Source organism: Xenopus laevis, chromosome 6L (genome assembly GCF_017654675.1).
Source record: "Xenopus laevis strain J_2021 chromosome 6L, Xenopus_laevis_v10.1, whole genome shotgun sequence".
Classification (NCBI taxonomy): domain Eukaryota; kingdom Metazoa; phylum Chordata; class Amphibia; order Anura; family Pipidae; genus Xenopus; species Xenopus laevis.
This window is the reverse complement of record NC_054381.1, coordinates 41649865-41670280: the sequence shown is the minus strand read 5'-3', so window position 1 is coordinate 41670280 and position 20416 is coordinate 41649865. Positions and strand designations below refer to the sequence as shown.

The 20416-nt window shown below is 39.1% G+C and overlaps 1 protein-coding gene across 4 annotated transcripts in view; it reads right to left on the bottom strand.

The window, feature by feature from the left end:
* pals2.L (protein associated with LIN7 2, MAGUK family member L homeolog) overlaps positions 1–17797 on the bottom strand; it is a 42731-nt gene extending 24934 nt beyond the window's left edge. For 2 of the 4 annotated variants that reach the window (XM_018242146.2, XM_018242148.2), the window contains exon 1: positions 17474–17782. The gene's annotated coding sequence lies outside the window, so the exon portion shown is untranslated. Of the gene's footprint in view, positions 1–5299; positions 5500–17473 lie in introns of those variants that run through there. The other 2 variants (XM_041565978.1, XM_041565977.1) reach the window with 2 other exon arrangements.
* Positions 17798–20416: the final 2619 nt, after the last annotated feature.

Genomic DNA, 20416 nt, shown 5'->3' with positions numbered 1-20416 from the left:
CAATAAGTAAAATAATAAAGCAATAAGACAAAGATTTGTTGGGTGACAAAACACGAAGGAACATAAACACTCATGTTTGTAAATTAAACACCCCATCTAGCAAAACTTCATGAAAGAAAAGTATAAATAGAAAACAATTTATTTAGGAGAGAACTTAATCACAGTGTTCAACAGGGAAAACAGACATGATAATTATTTTTAATCAGTGCTGCCTCGTGTGTAGCAGAAGTGCCTATTTTGGGTAGTAAAATCTCTCATTGGCGAGGACAGCAAATAACGCAGTTCTTAAAATTATTTATTAATGGGATGAAAACATAATTATGATGTAATCATTATTTTTAAGGGGAACTAACTCAGCCCCTGTTCCTCCACTGTCCTCTTTCTGGCTGGATTGCCAAAGGGGGTGCCTGGGAGTAGAGAGAAGATGGTGGTGCTGTGCAAAGCAATACAATGAAATGGAGGTTGTTTGTTTTTTTTTTAAGTAAAAGACATGGACCTGGTAAAGGTCACACAAAATCAGTAGGCAGCCTGTTTTTGTTTAACAAAGGGAAGCTGCTGAACAGATTAAAGCAAATAGTTTCAGGTTCAATGGTTTCCTGTTTTCCCACTGGCTGTTTACATTAATGCCTGTGGGGAGGAAACTTCAGATGTTTTGTTGCCCCTGCTGGAGGATTATGGGGTGTGTTTATTGAAGACAAGCACCACTGGTGATGTTGCCCATAGCAACCAATCAGTAATTAGATTTGAACAGTCACCTACAAATTAGAAAACAAAAGCAAAGATATTATTGGTTGTTATGGGCAATATCACTGGTGATGCCTGTCGCCTGCATATTTACCGCACTGGAGACAAAGGGATCTATTTATCAAGCTGTGTAAAAAGTGGAGTGAAACATTACTAGCGGTGTTGTTCATAGCAACCAATCAGATCTTTGCCTATGTTTTCTAACTGTTGAAATCTAATTGAGGATTAGTTGCTCTGGGCAACATCACCGGTAATGCTTCACTCCACTTTCTACACAGCATGATAAATAAGGCCCAAAGTGTCCTGTGTGCCACAGCCTTTAGGGTGGTGGCACATGTGGCTACTGGGGGAGATTACTTTCCTCGTGAGGCAACTTCGGTCGACTTCAGAAAAACGAAGCGATCAGAGTGCCATCCCGCCGGCGATTCATATTCTATCCAGCGGGAAGACATTCAGGAGAGATAAATGGTCCAAAGAAGAGGCGATTTGTCGCTGGGCAATAATCTCCCCCAGTAGCCACTACCCGAAGTCGCCCAAAGTTGCCTCATGAGGAAACTTTGGGCGATCAGACTGCCATCCCGCTGGTGATTTACATTCTAGCCAGTGGGAAGGCAGTTCGGGGAGATTAGTCACCTGAAGAAGAAGCGATTTGTCGCTAGGCGTGGCCCTGGCCCTTAAAGGTATATTATAGTCAAATCTCCTTTTTTAAAATAATATATCTATTTAATTTGTATGCACTTCTAACTAATGCTTAGCATCCTTTGCCTTGCTAAGCTTTTTTATCTCAGTCACTCTATTTAATCCTATTAATGGCTCCCAACCCTGCATAAAGATAACTGGAATCTCTGGCATAAGGCAAGTCGGAACTGCTGCTTAGTAAGTGCAAAGGCTGTGAGGAAAGTGTTTGATACACTATATCTTATGCCAGTAGTTCTGACACTGTGCTGCTGAATCAAAAACTGATTCTTAAAAGGGACCCGTCACCCAAACAAATTATACAAAATCCTATTTTATGCCATTAGTCAAGCAAAATGAACTTTAATTACACTATATAAATTATTTGAATCTTGCTTCCTTCAGTCTGGGAATTCAAAATTATAGCAAGCAGGCAGCAGCCATTTTGTGGACACTGTTATTAAGACAAGTCTTGCATCATCTAGGAATCCTGTTTGTGCAGCAGAATGGGGGAGCTGATGTCCATCCCCATGCCCTGGCTACACAATTAAACTGTGAAGAGAATGGGGGAATGTGTGAAGAGAAGTGACATCTAGGAAGTGCTGAATGGAAAGTGAAAGTAATTGTCTGCCCTGCAGGCGATATTTGATTGACAGCCGAGATTTTTAAATGAGCTTACAACAGCTATGAATGCTTTAATAAAAAAATAGAAATTGTATTCCATGTTTAATTTGAAAAGGACTTTTATTATACAGATTTTTGTGTCTGGGAGACAGGTCCACTTTAAGGGTCAGGGCACACACTCAGATTCAGGGAGATTAATCGCCCGGCAACAAATCTCCTCTTCTTTGGGGCGACTAATTTCCCAGAATCTGAGCGTGTGCCCTGACCCTAAAGGAAAAGTTCAGTGTAAAAATAAAAACTAGGTAAATAGATAAGCTGTGCAAAATAAAAAATGTTTCTAATATAGTTAGTCAAACATGTAATGTATAAAGGCTTGAGTGACTGGATGTGTAAAAGAACAGAACACAACTTACTGCTTTTTAGCTCTCTAACTCTAAATTAGTCAGCTAATTTAAAGGGTTTGTTCACATTCCAAACATTTTTTTCAGTTCAATTGTTTTTTTCAATTACTTTGCATTATTTGTTTTTTACGTTTTTTCCAAAATCTAAGTTTAAAGGTGAATGTTCGTGTCTGTGGTGTTTGAGTCTGGCAGCTCAGTAATTCAGGCGCAGACTCTGAACTGTTACAATTTTGCAACAATTAGTTGATACATTTCTCAGCAGCATCTCTGGAGTATTAGTAACTATTTATCAATTCTATCAGCTGCCTGTAATGAAACCCAGAGATTCTGCTCAGAAGGGACAAAGATAAGAAATGTATCAAATAAATATATCAATTTAGAGCAGTTTACAGGGTTGCCTACCCCCCTTCCAGAGCTGCTTCAGAAGGTGAAAATGACAGTTCACACTTCAATATTAGAAAAACTGTGACACATGGAAAGTGTTTAGAAAAAGTCGTTATTTCTGGTGATCTATATGAACAACCCCTTTAAGGGGGGCCACATGGGACATAACTGTTTAGTGAGTTTGCAATTGATCCTTAGCATGCAGCTCAGATTCAAAAGTGTGGCCCCAAATCAAGTCACTCATTGGTTACTGCCTGGTAACCAATCAGTGGAAACCAAGTGAGCTGCGGGAAATAGTGTTCTGGCTATTATGTTAGACATCCAGTCACTCCAGCCTTTATATATTACATTTTTGCCTAACTAACTACATCAGAAAAAAAATGTATTTTGCAAAGCCTATCTATTTACCCAGGTTTTATTTCTACACTGAACAATTCCTTTAAGGTGGCCGTACACGCTACAATTACAATCTTTCCTGGAAAAGATACACACGTGTAGAGCTGAATCATCAGATATACAGGTAGAAACAATAGAATTCTACCTGAATCTGACGATTCAGCACTAACAATGGCAGATGTTCGGGTTCCTTCAAAGGTGCTGATCAAAATTTTACAACCAGCCCGATTAACGAGCCGACCACTGCTTTAAGTAGTCAAAAGTGACAATAACTTTAATAGAAGAAATGTTATTAAATCTTGTTTTCCCCCAAAACTTCTCCACGAGAGTTTAAATAAGAGCAAAAGGTGTCCACTGTATAATCTCACGAGTAATTAATATAACGTTTCAAAATGTCAGACTGTTTCAATGTCAGTGATACATGACTTCAAAATACTATTCCAATCCCTAAATGCACCGCATGAAAAAATGCATTATCCTTATAAGAGCAGCATTTTCAATCCGCTTAAAAGCTTAAGCATGGCAGTCACCTGCTGTTTTTTTTACACCTCCCTTATAACAAGCGTCGCTTTGCTATAATCAAAATACTTACAGTAATAATCTGCTATGTGCTAATGTACAAATAAAAGCAGATCTTCAAAGAGAAATCATAGCTAAAATAACAATGTAAAATTCATTGAATCATAGGATCCAAGAACTAGAACCAGTTCTGTAATCTAACCTGACTGTAACATGGACTCACAAACAAAGTTCATTAAAAATAAAGTGAAATACAGGTATGGGGTCTGTTATCTGTAAACCCGTTATCCAAAAAGCTCCAAATTAAAGAAAGGCCATCTGCTATAGACTACATTTTATCCAAATAATCCAAATTAGCTTGCATTATTTATTGTTATGGTATGAGATCCATTATCCGGAAATCCAGAAAGCTCTGAATTACCGGAAGGCCATCTCGCATAGACTCCATTTTATCCAAATTTTTGAAAATTATTTCCTTTTTCTCTGTAATAATAAAACAGTACTTTGTACTTGATCCAAGCTAAGATATAATGAATCCTTATTGGAAGCAAAACCAGTCTATTGGGTTTATTTCATCTTTACATGATTTTCTAGTAGACGTAAAGTATGAAGATCCAAATGACAGAAAACCCCAGGTCCCGAGCATTCTGGATAACAGGTCTCATACCTGTATTATTATAAAAATAAGAGAAATACGGAAATGTCTATAAACGTGAAATATAATCACACACACACATATATGTGCAGTCTGAAAATAATGGCAATGGTCCTAGTACATCTGCCGTGTAAGAGGATCCAGGAGGGCTTCGGCTTAATCGTTACATAGAAAACGGTTTTAATCCACCCTTGTCATTTATAATGTAATCCGTATAAGGAAAATCATAAGAGCTTAAATCTATTAAAAGTGCTGCAATGATTAATGGAGTCCATTTGTATAGAGCAACGTCATCAGAATTACTAAGGGCATAGATGGCAAGATGTATAATTAGTAAACTATTAATTAATTGTAACTAATAAATTAATTGCATAGAACTTTAAAAGTAAACGATGGCAACATTACCGATAAATAATAAATGCAGAAACATTCTTTGCAGCAGAGTTACATACGATTTTACTGAAGTGGTAGCAAATTGGTTTTGTTCCAGCATGGACAAGTGCTTTTCTGAATCATTAGGCTCCCCATTAAGTTACCCTGTCTGTATTTTATGTCAGTGTTTATAAATTATCTGGGGTTGCCACTGAACTGTAACACTACCTGGAACAGCAACACAAAATTACTGGCAGGTTATACCTTGCTTCATCATGCTTGATAAAGGGGGTAACCCAGAAACGTTGCATGCTGCAATAAATCTTAAGCAAGGTATAACCTGCTAGCATTACCTGTGTGCCAGTGATTTTGTGTTGCCATTGGAAAGAGAGGTTGCCGTTTCCTCTATTTGCTGTGCACCAGGGGATTGTTTCCTGTGAAGGCCAGGGTGTGCGAGTACTTTTGGACATTACTACCTGGAACGGAACATTGAAAGAAACTTAGTAATATAAGGTGAATAATACCTCACCTCCATCAAATTCAAAGCCTAACTGCTTGTTGATCCAGAGGAAGGCAAAAAAAAACCCCCTTCAGAAGCTTCTCTAATTTGCCTGAGAGAGAGATAATTCCCTCCTGACTCCTGGATAAAAATTAGATCAGTCTCTGGATCACCTTCATATTAAAGCTGGCCATAGACTGGCAGATTATAGCCTGTCGGACGAACGAACATCCATTCCAATCTTCCAACCTGCAACTAACCATTCAGATTAATATAAAGTAGTAAAGAGGACAAATCAGACAATGTTCTGGCCATTAATTGACATGTAGCAATCCTATGAAAGTTATGTCCGACTAATAGTAGTGACAGTCACCCATTGATATTACCATACACGCAGAAATAGTATCAGTAGCCGACAAATTTTTAACCTGTCCAATCGACTGGATAGATTTTTGGAAAACTATGCCCCTATGAGTGCAGAATTTGTATCGTTGATTATAATAGTACAGGTAATGGATTTATTATCTGAATACTCTGTTGTTTCCCCAGATAAGAGATCTTTCCGTAACTTATAAAGGGGTTGTCGACCTTTGAGTTAACTTTTAATATGATGTAGAGCAGTGATCCCCAACCAGTAGCTCGTGAGCAACATGTTGCTTTCCAACCCCTTGGATGTTGCTCCCAGTGGCCTCAAAGCAGGAGGTTTTTTTTTTGAATTCCAGGCTTGGGGCAAGTTTTGGTTTCATAAAAACCAGGTGCACTGCCAAACAGAGTCTCAATGTAGGTTGACAATCCACATAGGGGCTACTAAATGGCCAATCACAGCCCTTATTTGGCACCCCAAGAACATTTTCATGCTTGTGTTGCTCTCCAACTCCTTTTACTTCTGAATGTTGCTCACGGGTTCAAAAGGTTGGGTATCCCTCATGTAGAGAGTGATATTGAAACAATTAGCAATTGGTTTTCATTTTTTATTATTCATGGTTTTTCAGTTATTTGGCTTTATATTTGGCAGCTCTCCAGTTTGCAATGTTTAGCAATCTGGTTGCTAGAGTCAAAATTCCCTTAATATGTAGGTGGTGTTGGGGAGCACCTACCATCAAATAATAAACAACGGATGGTGTGCAAGGTCAAGTAATTGAATCGATATTAGAAAAGAGGTAGGAAAATAAATTAATTGCACCTTCCCATCCACCCTCGTCCAGAGATTCAGTTATGTGTATATACACGGCGTGTGTCAAAACGTAACTTTTAATAAATACAGATAAAATTAGTAGAAGTCCAGTGTGTCACCATTAAAAATAAGTTAGGTACAGAGAGGCGGAATACCAAGAGGTAGTGGGTTGGTATTAAACACATACGGCAATGTGTATGCCAGGCAATTCCACAGTAAAATATAGTAGCGTGATTACATATATAAATTCAACATTCAAGATAGGTTAAGAGAAAGGGAGCAGCATCAACTATGCATTGATTTTAATAAGAGGCTGGAATATGAATAGGAGAGGCCTGAATAGAAATATAAGTCATAAAAAGTAGCAATAAAAATACATTGGTAGCCTTACAGAACATTTGTTTTTAGATTGGGGTCAGTGACCACCTTTTGAAAAATGCAGTTAGAAGAAAAAGTCAAATAGTTAAAAAACTATAACAAATAAATGACAGCCAATTACAAAGTTGCTTAAATTTGGCATAGTTAATTTGGCATAGTTAATGTAGAAAAAGGCTCAGGTTACACAGCAAATAGCAGATAAGCTTTGTAGAACATACGGTAATGTGATCGGTTATCCACTAATTAACCTGTGCCATATAGGCTTTTTTCAATTTCCGTCATTGGTACTCAGCAGTTTGTTTATATGAACTATAGTCGTTGTTTCTGAAGCAAGCACATCTGTTTTACCAGTGCAAAACTATATGACATTTTCATTGCTTTAAAACACTAATTTTTTGGTATTACTGTTCCTTTAAGCAAGAAATAAACCTATTAGGATTGCTTTGTTTCCAAAATGCATTCATGCAGCTTAGTTACTAACAAGTAAAAGTACTGTTTTGTTAAGACAGAAAAGGGCTTAATATTCACTGAGTGTTGTCAGGTTGTTAGATTTAGAACTTGTTTTTGTTACTTTACTTTTATTTTTACTTTCACTCTGGTAAAATGTAAATAAGACACTCCAATTGTTATCATTATTGTATTCCTGTTCTATATCTCGAGTCTCCATAACCAGTTTGGAGATGTCTCATTTTACAACTTTGCATTTTTGTTAAATTCCTACCTGTTTTGGTTTTAAAACTCAATAAAAACATTTACATAAAAAAAAAACATTTACATAAAAAAAAGACAGAAAAAGTAATTTTTTTTTTTTTAAATGTGAATGATTTGTTTATAGTGGAATCTATAGGAGATGGCCTTCCTGTAATTTGGAGATTTCTGTATAACAGGTTTCCAGATAAGCGATCCTATAACAAGTAGAGTGGACCATAGGTCAGATTTATAAATTAATACAGAAACAAAAATGTCAGTATTTTTAAACCAGACTGGCTAATAGTTTTAACTACAATAAAAACCACAGCTTTATCTGCAAACAAACTATTTTTTTTTTTTATAAAAGTAAAAACATTTTACCTAAAATCTCACTTGTCTCTACTCCACATTACCTGGCACACCAACATCCTCCAGCACACACACCTGTAACCAGGCAAACACCCTCAACTTTATTACATTTTTCACGGGGGCCTTTTTAAAAATTTCAATAGTTAGAAAAGAACAAGGTGCTCCAGAATAAAATGTAAAATGACTCACCGAATAGTGAAAGTGGTCCAGGTGCACCAGCCCCAGACCCCCAGCTTTAGGGAGCGGTACGGCAAAGAATAGGATCAGAATAAAATTCAATTACCAGTAAAAAATAAAACCCTACGCGTTTCACACCCACCCAGGGTACTTAGTCATGGGCTCTCTCTCTCTGAGCCCATGACTAAGCACCCTGGATGGTTGCGAAACGTGTAGTGTAGATGGAGATGCAGATATACATTTTTAACTATATATAAATAAAATTACTTTTTAATTGAATTATTCTGGTCCTGTGGATCCGTTTAAGTTAGGGATGCACCGAATCCAGGATTCGGTTCAGGATTCGGACGAACCCTTCTGCCCGGCCAAACGAATCCAAATCCTAATTTGCATATGTAAATTAGGGGCAGGGAGGAAAATCACGTGACTTTTTGTCACAAAACAAGGAAGTAAAAAATGTTTTCCCCTTCCCATCCCTAATTTGCATATGCAAATTAGGGTTCGGATTCGGTTTGGGATTCGGTTGAATCTCTCGCAAAGGATTCAGGGGTTCGGCTGAATCCAAAATAGTGGATTCGGTGCATCCCTAGTTTTAAGTGCTGGTCGGCCCTGCTTTTTCTACATATTCTTTGCCTTTTTAAAAATTGCCTAAGCATCTCCCAACTTCTAATTCTCAACCAAATCCCTTAAGGGGCCAAACTCAACATAAACTAAACTTCACTTCAGCAGTTATTGTGTTGATTGATACATGCTGGAACATTTTTCTGGGCAAATGGAAAAAGTATATATATATATAATGATATCTACACAAAAACTTTTTTCCCGGATAATTTGGATCTTCATAACTACTAGAAAACCATCTAAACATTAAATAAACCCAATAGGCTGGTTTTTCTTCCAATAAGGATTAGTTATATCTTAGTTTGGATCAAGTACAAGGTACTGTTTTATTATTACAGAGAAAAAGGAAATCATTTTTAAAAATGTGGATTATTTAGATAAATGGAGTCTATGGGAGACGGCCTTTCCGTAATTTGGAGCTTTCTGGATAACAGGTTTCTCGATAACAGATCCCAAACCTGAACTATTCACATTTTCTGCTACTGTTTTGTACAGGAATATGTTATGGTTCTTGCCAGCATTGTTGCATCATTCTATGAATTACTGTAGATTTCTTTTTTTTTTTTTTTTAAAAAAAAAGGAAAACATCCTGTGCAGCATCCCTGACCTATGTGCCACTACCAAAATGAGACAAGGCTGAATTAAACAGAGAAAATGCTGTGACAAACTATATTGCTGTGTAAAAGCCAAGATTGAAGATGCAGCAGTGTTTAGTGTGACGCCTGCTGTTCTAATCCTAGAATGCAGCACTACATAACATCTTGCAGGTGTCACATCACAAGCATGTATACCAATAGTTCAGGTACAGTCTCATTAACCATCTACTTATACCAATTAAATACAAAAACCTTCACACTTGAAGAACAAAAAAAAATACTTTGACTGAATATTATATATATATATATATATATATATATATATATATATATATATATATATATATAAAAATTTAATTGCAGCGTCGCCACTCCCATGGCAACGGGGGCGTGCCTGTAGACTAAGTGTGCACAGGTAGCTTGTTCCGCATAGAGTTCATGTCCAACGCTGGTTACGAAGGGGTGGAGGGACCACAAACCACAAATTCACTGGTCTGTGTCTGCACGCAAAGGGGCGATATTGGCGCAGAGAGTCCCTATACTAGTCCCGCAGGAAGGGGGTAACTGGTTCTGGATTTTACGATCATTTTCTTTATGGATAAGCAAATACAAATGCACAGTAATCACTATAAGCACACGATAATACTGTGAGAAGTACACAGATTGATTGACATAGAACACTTTACGGTACGATATTAAGAGAGACTCTGAATAGGGCACACGTAATTCTCTATATGGAACATGACACTTATCTGATGACGTCAGACCTGTGAGTTTGGCGCCATCTTTGCTTGTATAAATGGCTTCACTTGAATTCACTCTCCTGAAGACGGCCCCAGTTAGGGTGCCAAAACGTTGGGAATAAAACACCATTTTGTTTGATCACTTTACAAGTCCTTGGAGTGCGGTTTGTTTCTTCACTATATATATATATATATATATATATATATATATATATATATATATATTATATATATATATTATATATATATATATATATATATATATATATATATATATTCGGTTCAGGATTCGGCCTTTTTTAGCAGGATTCAACTAATCCGTCTGCCTGGCCAAAGTGAATCTGAATCCTAATTTGCATATGCAAATTAGGGGTGAGCAGGGAAATTGCGTTACTGTTTGTCACAAAACAAGGAAGTAAAAAATGTTTTCCCCCTTCCCATCCCTAATATGCATATGCAAATTAGAATTCGGTTCAGTATTCGGCCGAATCTGTGAAGGATTCGGGGGTTCAGCTGAATCCAAAATAGTGGATTTGGTGCATCCCTAATATATATATATCTAGTAAAGCTTCTGAAAGGGGGTGGTTGACCTTGAAGTTAACTTTTACTATGTTAAAGAATGTCTGTTACTAGCGACTTTGAGCAAAAGAGAGATTACACTGAAGCCTGCAGCTCCGATCAGTAAATCATACACATTGATGCTCATCAATTATGCTCACTGGATAAACTCAACAGAGACCATCGTCCACCTTAATTTGTGACTTAATTTATTCACACATCGTGATATTGTGGCAAACATTGTGCAGGCAGCTTACGCATTTCGTGCCCCTACTATTGGCACTTCTTCAGAGCTGAGTGAACCTCATGTGATACAACATTTAAATAGAATGTCTCATTAACTCACTGCTGGATTTAAAATTACACACAAAATTACCCAGTTTACATATGTCTGAAGATGGCTCAGTGGCACGCTTACTTTTACAGTGTGTAGCCATTGCTTGCCCACTGAGCATCAGCACATTCCTTCCACCACTACACAAAGCACTAGCCTAATTGTGACCTATCATGGTTAGCTCAGTGCATTATTTGTAATGGAATATACCTGGAGCTGCCATGGAGCCTCTGCAGGAGGGTGGATATCACCATTGTGCTGTTGCTACTTGATCACAGACTATAAAGGATTCAAACTGAAAGTTCAGTGCTTAAATGGGTTGTTCTCCTTCCAACACTTTTTTCAGTTCAGTTGATTTCAGACAGTTCACCAGAAATAAAGACTTTTTCCAGGCATTTTCCAGAGATTTACCATAGAGCCCACCCTCTGGTTGCACTATTTTGCCAAAACAATGCACTCTTCTGGTGAGGCCACTGACTGGGAGGGAGCTCCCGGGGAGCCATGATTGGTCACATGGGTAAGGGGCGATTCTATAGGCTCACCCATGCATGTGACTGTACACACATGAACCAGCATAGATCTTTTTTTTTTATAAGTAGAAGGGACATAAAAGCTTCAAAGGACATACTATCCAATATAAATGATTTTTTTTTCTAAATAACATTTATTGCCTGTAACTTCTTTTAAGGCATTATATTAAAATGTCAACATATTGAGAGAACAGTTTCTTCCCTTTAATGACCATGAAAGTGGTCTGTAAGATACAATGCCAACATTTTCTGATATAGCAAAATTTTCAAAGCTAGGAGGTCTGATTTTGTCAGTGTATAATGTATTGCTAATTAGACCACCACTTAAATAAAGGGAGTGTAGGCACACTACCTCCATGCCTGAAGGCAGGGAATAATCCAAATTCTATTCGAAAATTTGAATATCAAAATTTACCATGTACTGTCTCTTTAAAAATTCGACCATTCGCCATCTAAAACCTGCCGAATCGTTTTTTTAGCCTATGGGGGACCTCCTAGAACCTATTTGGAGTCAATTAGTGTACTAAGTTTTTTTTCGGGAAAAACTTTGAATCTAATTCGATTGAATGCGCTATTCCTTCGATTCGTACGATTAGAATTCGGCCGAATACGGACCTATTTGATCAAAAACTGGCCTATTCGTCCCAAAAAAAAGTCAACGTAATTTTGGTTGGTATTTTTGAATTTTGACGTTTTTCAATTCGAAATTCGACCCTTGATAAATATGCCCCATAATGTTAGCACAGATTTACATGTGCACATACACACAAGGTTAATATACAGTAAGCAAGGTGATAAGAAGTCATCCATAGAGACTAGAGGAAAGGTTTTGTCATAAACATGGGAAGGCTTTCTTTATTGAAAGGTCATTCAGATTATGAAGTTTTGTACCAGTACAGGTAGAAATGAGTGATTTGTTGGTGAGTTTTTTTTTTTTTTAAATGGTTTGAAAATAGTTATAAACAATATACTAAGGCCAATGATCTACTACTACTACTACAACTAAGAGCATGGGAACCCCTTTTTCTCTTTGAATTTGATCATAGCTAAACTGCATGAATCCATATTGGTGGCAAAACAATTTTATTGGGTTTATTTATTGGCTAAATGATTTTTAGCAGGCTTAAAGGAAAACTATACCCCCCAAACAATGTAGGTCTCTATAAAAAGATATTGCATAAAACAGCTCATATGTAAAACCCTACTTCATGTAAATAAACCATTTTCATAATAATATACTTTTCTAGTAGTATGTGCCATTGGGTAATCATAAATAGAAAATCGCCATTTTAAAAAATAAGGGCCGCCCCCTGGGATCGTAGGATTCACTGTACGCACAAACATACCAACAAACCATACATGTTAGGTCACATGAGCCAATTAACAGACAGAGTTGTGTCTTTTGCTTCCACACTTCTTCCTGTTACAGTTAGAGTTGTAGTATTTCTGGTCAGGTGATCTCTGAGACAGCACACAGACCATCACGAAATGGTGGCTCAAGGCAACAGATGTAAAAGGGAAAGATTTACTTAAATATATATTGCAGTTTGGTAAGATTCTTTAATATGCCACTTAATATGTTATGAACTATCTGTTGCTTAAGTGTTCATTTTGGGGGTATAGTTTTCCTTTAAGGAATGGTGATCCAAATTACGAAAAGATGCCTTAAATGGAAAACCCCAGGTCCCAAGCATTTTGGATAATAGATCCTCACAGGTTTTGGAATGGCTTGATGGCCTTTATGCAAGTCCGTGGCTAGCAGATTCTGAGTACTTTTATTTTTTACTTTTTCCACAAAAACATTTCCCTACAAGTCTAATCCAGGGCCCTTTTTCTATCCAAAATGATTAAGAGCCAGAAAGGAAATGCTTTGGACATTACTTCCATTACTTTATTCCCAAGGGCTGGAGCTTCTAAAACGAAAGGCCTCAGTCACACGTGTGATATTGATCATATTTCACATGGCCTGTCTTTTTGGTTCTATATTTGGATCCTAATAGTCAGAAAAAAAAACAGCAATCACTATTTTGCATGAGAATTGAATAGGACCCTTAGCAATGCAGGTATGGGACCTGTTATCCAGAATGCTCGGGAACTGGGGTTTTCCGGATAAGGGATATTTCTGTAATTTGGATCCCCATGCTTTAAGTGTACAGTTATGGGACCTGTTATCCAGAATGTTCAGGACCTGGGGCTTTCCAGTTAATGGATCTTTCTGTAATTTTAATCTTCATACCTTAAGTCTACTAGAAAATCGTGTGAACATTAAATAAACCCAATAAGATGGTTTTGCCTCGAATAAGGATTAATTATATCAAATACAAGGTACTCTTTTATTATTACAGAGAAAAAGGAAATCATTTCAAAAAATTTGGATTATTTGCATTAAATGGAGTCTATGGGAGACAGTCTTTCCGTAATTCAGAACGTTCCGGATAACAGGTTTCTCAATAATGGATCCCATACCTGTACTAAAAAAAAATCAGCTACACAATAAACCCAATAGGATTTTTTTTGACACCAATAAGGATTATTTATATCTAGTTTAGGATTGAATACAATGTACTGTTTTATTATTACAGATAAAAAGGAAATACTTTTGAAAACCATGAATTATTTAATTAAAATGCAGTCTATGGGAGACAGCCATTCCATATTACAGAGCTTTCTTGATGACAGGTTTCTGGATAATAGATCCTATGCTTGTATATGACTGGATTGTGATGGTTAAAGGACCATTTCAGTGGGATAGGATAGCATGAAGGAAGCCATCTGATTCCAAGAGAAAACAACTGCAGCCCATACACATAGGCTGAGACTGGGATGAACATGAACACACAAACCTATGTTATTATGAACTATGGCTGAAAGACTGATACAGCAATATTTTCAGATCTATGTAACCTTCTTATGGGCTTAGGGGCTTAGGGGGGGGGGGGGAAACCAAACGTTCAACCACAAAGGGGAAGCTTGATCCAAAAAGGAATGGAAAAATTCCCTTCAGGTATATGAATGATATCGTAAGTATAGATTGCAAGCTCCACTGGGGCACATTTATGAATGCTTATTTTCCCTCTCAAATGTAAAAAGCTAGAAAGGCAGTTTAAGTAGCCAAGAAGCTGCGTGTCTGGCAGTCAGCTAGATCTGAAAAGTGAAAACCATTTTCCTTTTTAATACCACCCTAAAATATTATTGGCTATTATTAATGCAGTTCCTAATTTGGGCAGAGATACAGTCATATAATTTTTATTAACTGCACTGACACCACAATGTTATCTATTTCTCCAACACCAGGAGTCCCAGCACACACACACACACTTACAGTATATATATATATTTGGAACACGATCGTGCACACCGTAAACCACGTTATTACCCGGGTGCCTGCAAGAAAATTTTACAAAGTATAGAAGATTGCGACACTCACAGGGTTTCTTTGTAGCAAAAACAAAAAATTCTTTATTTGGATCAACGTTTCGAACCCGCTCGGGGTTCTTCGTCAGGAGTATGCAACAAACAATACTCCTGACGAAGAGAACCCAGTGTGGGTTTGCTACAAAGAAACCCTGTGAGTGCCGCAATCTTCTATACCTAAATATATATATATATATATATATATATATATATATATATATATATATATATATATATATATATATATATATATATAGCCAGGGAAATGGTGCACTCCGTACACAGAATTAATACCTGGGTGTCAGCATGAGAAATATGCAGTGAACAAGGATGTTTGTTTGTTTTTGCTCCTGACGAAGATCCCTATGGAGGCTTAATAATACAAATATAGGATCCACTATCCAAAAGCCCATTATCCAGAAAGCAGTGAATTACAGGAAGGCCGTCTCCCATAGACTCTATTTTAATCAAATAATTCACATTTTTAAAAGTGATTACCTTTTTCCTCTGTAATAATAAAACAGTACCTGTGTTCTTGATCTCAGCTGAGATATAACGGATTCTTATTGATAAAACAATCCTTGTGGGTTTATTTGATGTTTCAATGATTTTTTAGTAGACTTAGGGTAAGGACACACAGGCAGATTCGGGGAGATTATTCGCCCCAGCAACAAATCGGCTCTTCTTCGGGGCGACAATCTGCCTTCCCCTAACTTCCCGCTGGCTATAATGAAAAATCGCCGGCGGGATGGCACTTGTGGCGCTTTGTTTTCCAAAGGTGCCCGAAGTTTCCTCATGAGGCAACTTTGGAAAACGAAGTGCTGCGAGTGCCATCCCGCTGGCGATCTTTCATTATAGCCGACGTGAAGGTAGGGACGAGAATGCAGTTTGGGGAGATTGTCGATCCGTATCTGCCCGTGTGTCCATACCCTTAAAAGTATGGTGATACAAATTATGTAAATATCTCTTATCTGGAAAAGCCCAAGTTGCAAGTATTCTAGATAACAGATCCCATACTTGTACTTCTCATGGAGATCTTAGGCAGTTTAATAAATAAAATAAAGCATATATAAATATAAAAAAGCTTTCTGTGTCCTTATTGTGGGCCAGACTGTGGCTTCCCTAAGACAATAGCACAATATCCAGAGTCATAGGGGACAGGGCTCCGCACAGACACAGAAATGTGGCGCATCTGTAGTTCTCTGCGATTTATCAGTAGAGAGATACAGGAGGCATATGTGCTTATATGGCTGGGGGAAATGTGTGCACTTGTTAGATAAGGGGCAAGTCCTACAGACACAAGTCCTACAGACATATACTCATGCTCAGTAATAGGCACATACACATCCAGAGGAACAGTAATAGGCTGATGCAAGGCACACGAGTTGTCAGACAGACATATTTCTCTACTGTACCCCCCCCCCTTGCAATTCAAAAGCAGCAGGGGGGCCGCGGGTTGGACATCACTAATATAGTGAAATAATGATATAGTGAAATAATGATATAGTGAAACACCGATACAGTGAAACACCGATACAGTGAAACACCGATACAGTGACACACCGATACAGTGACACACCGATACAGTGACACGCCGATACAGTGAAACGCCGATACAGTGAAACGCCGATACAGTGAAACGCCGATACAGTGACACGCCGATACAGTGAAACACCGATACAGTGACACACCGATACAGTGAAACACCGATACAGTGACACACCGATACAGTGAAACACCGATACAGTGAAACGCCGATACAGTGACACACCGGTACAGTGACACGCCGATACAGTGAAACGCCGATACAGTGACACGCCGATATAGTGACACGCCGATATAGTGAAACGCCGATATAGTGAAACGCCGATATAGTGAAACGCCGATATAGTGAAACACCGATATAGTGAAATAATGATATAGTGAAATACTGATATAGTGAAACACTGATATAGTGAAATAATGATATAGTGAAACACTGATATAGTGAAATAATGATATAGTGAAACACTGATATAGTGAAAAAATGATATAGTAAAATAATGATATAGTAAAATAATGATATAGTGAAATAATGATATAGTGAAATAATGATATAGTGAAATAATGATATAGTAAAACAATGATATAGTGAAACAATGATATAGTGAAACACTGATATAGTGAAACACTGATATAGTGAAATAATGATATAGTAAAATAATGATATAGTGAAACAATGATATAGTGAAACACTGATATAGTGAAACACTGATATAGTGAAATAATGATAGAGTAAAATACTGATGTAGTGAAATAATGATATAGTGAAATAATGATATAGTGAAACACTGATATAGTGAAATGATATAGTGAAATGATATAGTGAAATATTTTGGCACAGACATTGCTGCTTCTCTCAGAGCGGAACTTGCTGCTCAGCTGCTGGAGGGCTCCCATGTGACATGAGGGGACACAGCAGGGTTGTCTCTCTCACACACACACACAGAGCTCACAGTGCAGACATACTTGATGCAGCCACTAAGCCTCTCTATACTGCACATGTCTGCGGCTCCTCCTCCTCCCACTGGCGTACAGGGCACAAATCATAGTGTTCCCGGTCACTGACAGCAGCACTCACCTCTGTCTCTCCACAGCCCGCCGTGCCTGGCCCCCAGTCCTTCTCCAGCCGCTCCCCGGTATGTAAGTGGCACCTCCCAACCTGCCTCTAGTCCACTCAGCGGCCGCTCCAATCTCCAATGTACAGTCAGCCTGTGTGAGCTCAACGAGAGAGGGGAGGAAGCGACACATGTAAACTCTCACTGGATGCTAGACTAGAGTGGCTTTCAGGAGGTCGTGATGCCACAGCCATGTGACCAAAATGTGGGCGGGAGGGTTTGAAGTCACGTAGGGGAGTGTCTAGCGCCTCTACCTGCCCGGGTCCCGCCCACTCCGCAGCGCTAGATGAGACCTGGGTAGAGGATTTGAAGTGAAGGTTGCAATGCTGCCCCCCCCAGTATGCATGCAGTGGGACTTTCCAGTGGAACTATTCTTGACGGAACTGGGGGTGGTGAGGGTCGTACCAAGTGACTGGAGTGAGCAGGGTGAAATAAAGGACTTCAGCTAGCGCGCAGTGTTTCGTTTGCTGGAGGGGAGGGTAGAGTACATGTGCAGGAATGCATGGGGGTGCAGCTTGTCTCTTTGACTGGCAACTGGATTAGAAGAACAGTATGTTGCTGCACATTTATGATATATAGAGCCAATAGTATCCAGTCATCGCCTATAAAAATCCTGTGTTTGGGCGCTCATCCAGTTCCAAAGTGTCTGGAAACGACGTCATAATATTGATTGAAGGCATAGTATTGCGGGTGAGCAGCTGCACCCAACCCTGCATCACCCTGTGCAATGGCCTCGCCTGGAGCCGAGGAGACCTCTGGAGCAGTGCTGCAAATTGTGCTGCACCATCTGACAGTCTGACGAGCTAGTCTGGGTTTGGCGTGTGCCGGGAGAACACACTGCCCTACTGAATGTATAATGCCCAGGCCCGGATTTGTGGAAAGGCCCCCTAGGCCCGGGCCTAGGGCGGCAGGATTTTAGGGGGGCGGCATACTGCCCAACCACACCCACATTGGTTCAAAATCACTGGAGATACAATCATTTTTTAAATTTCCCGTGCGCCAATCCCCTTTGCGCCAGTCCAGATGATGAAAATTTGCAAGAATAAAGGGGAGGGGACAGGGGCAGCGAACGCCAGTGGGCCTAGGGGCGCCCACTATTTAAATCCGGCCCTGATAATGCCACTGGCACGTGTTCCTTCTGTGATTCACATAATAGTGTCAGGGTTTCACTAATGCGGCTCCTCATTTCAGCGAAGGTCACAACTATAAAAATATGTATGTTCACTGCAATAAGAAACTTTCTCAACCACTTAAGAATTCTGTTCCATTTCTTAAATAATCACATGCCAGGACTGTGGGTTCTGACAGATGCCAGAGGGGCTGCTGTAAGTGGTCATAGACATTCACTATTTAGTGGGAGAGATGTTTGTGTACCTGAAATGCTGTTTGAGTCTATTTTGAGTCCCAGTCCAGACCTGAATAATCAAGTTATTCTTTCCTATCACCTCTCTCAACGATCTGTCCCTTACTCACAGGAGCGGACTGACAGCTTAGGTTAGGGCCAATATACTCTTTTTGCCAAGACAATGGGGCAGATTCACTAAAGGGCGAATTATTGCCAGAGAACACTTCGCCAGGCAAAATTCGTTACCACTATGCTAACTCACTAAAATGCCAAGTTGTGTCCTGGGGGCAGGGCAGAACGCTGGCGACTTTTTCCGCTAGCATCACTTCGGCAGTGCAAGTGCTTCAAATCGAAATGATGCTAGCAATCGCTTCTGCTTAGCAAAATTTGAATATGGTGGGTACATTTGAGTCATATGGACATCTTTATTAGAGATGTTGGTGCAAATGCTTGAAGCGGCCACTTTTTATTTACAACTTTAATGCATTTCTAGCAGACATGCTATGATGTAACTGACATAAGATTGAGGAAAATGTAGCTTCATTTTAGCAATTCGCCTGGCGAAGTCAACTCTGGCGATAGAGGTAACGTTCAGTAAAATTCACACTTTGCTGAATTTGCGGAAATAACGACTTCGCCAGAGCGAAAAGTCACCTGGCAATAGAGTGTGAACGAACTCCAGCGACGGTCGGCTTCGCTAGCGAATTGTCATTTAAACCTGTTAGTAAATTGGCCATGTCCCTGCGGATGGGATTTCTGGCAAAATGTCGCTAGCATTAGCCACCTTGCCCTTTAGTGAATCTGCCCCATTGTGTTAAAACTAGCTGTCTTTCAAAATTACCAATTGACACAAAGCTGCAAGAACAGCAACAGATTGCAAATTTAATTTTTATAGTAGTTCCCATTTAACTCCAGTAATGAATGACTGGGGAATGCTCAGTGTTTCAGTACCTGTTGGTAACTGGGCAAAGACTCTGAGCCAGTTCTGCCAGGTTGCAGAGCATGATAAAGTGCCAGATCCTGCCAAGTGTGCAGGGTTTCATTTATAAAGGGATAGTGCAGGGCAGTCTGTGCTGGACCATGTACTTTACCACAAAATGTTGCTCAGCAACAATAGCTGCTTGGTACCTGATTACAGACTAGTACAGATCACACTGAACGGTTTCACCAACCAGATATTAGAAAGAACTGCTTTCCAGAAATAAATACATGTAATGGTGGAGCCCACTGCTTTCCACTGTAAGAACTTCACAACATATCCTGGAAGGGTTACACCCGACTCCTCAGCCTTGTACAGGTTAAACTGCATGCTCCTATAGCAGTCCTGTACAGATTACACATCTCAACAGCAAAAATTTGGATTTATTCTGTGCTGGACTTGTCAGGAGCATGCTGTGGCCTGTACATCACTGCTGGAGGAATGTGGTGTAATGTACAGGGGACTGCTCAGGGGGTGCTGTGTAACATGTATAGGGCTGCTAGGGGAATGTAGTGTAACCTGTACAGGGAGCGGTGCATAGTGTAATCCATACAGGTATACTGCCCTAAAATATGTATAGAG